A 707-nucleotide genomic window follows, 5' to 3' on the forward strand; every position below is an offset into this window, starting at 1 on the left:
GTCACTTGAGCAACAACCACGACTTGTCTCCCTGCCTTCTTGCAAAAGCCTTATCTGGTGCAAAAGCCTGGCTTTCACCACACTGGAGCCCTCACACGGCTGCACGGGTCGCAGTTAGGAGACGGGGAGTAAAGGGCCAAAGTGCTGCTCGGGGGGCAGAGCGGGGAATGAACGCGCTCAAGGGCTCCTCGCCCGCCAACACAAGCCCAGGGCTGAGCTTTGCCCTCTGCAAGAGCACGGGGTGTTTGCCACAGACACCACCACCAGCAGCTCAAAATCTGGATCTAATAACTCCATTGCCTCAACAATTATCAGATTAAAGAAAAAAACCCATATCAAAAAGGGGAGTCTGGAGGCTTCTCCTGCTCCCAGCAGTGCACCCTGAGCTGGCCCAGCCCCAGCTTCAGCTACTTGCAGTCCGGGGGACACGTTTCGGCAGGCCCCAGCCCCATCCTTGCCAAGCTGTCTGACAGCGGTGCTGAGCACCCGCGAGCCGGGGTACGGGGGGACCACCATGTCCCCACGCTGGATGTGGAGAGTGGTGCTGTCGCCCCAGCCCCGGCGAGCACTGCTGGAGGGATGCTGCGTCCTTTGGTGTCTGGTGGAGTTGGACGCGGCTGGAGGTGGGGAGAGGCAGAGGAGGAGCGAGGCAGCGCGGGCTGGAGCAGCTCTTCTCTCCTCCCTCCTGCCTGGGTGCCGCAGCCCTG

The sequence above is a fragment of the Egretta garzetta genome, unplaced genomic scaffold (genome assembly GCF_000687185.1).
Source record: "Egretta garzetta isolate BGI_Z169 unplaced genomic scaffold, ASM68718v1 scaffold220, whole genome shotgun sequence".
NCBI classification, from domain to species: Eukaryota; Metazoa; Chordata; class Aves; order Pelecaniformes; family Ardeidae; genus Egretta; species Egretta garzetta.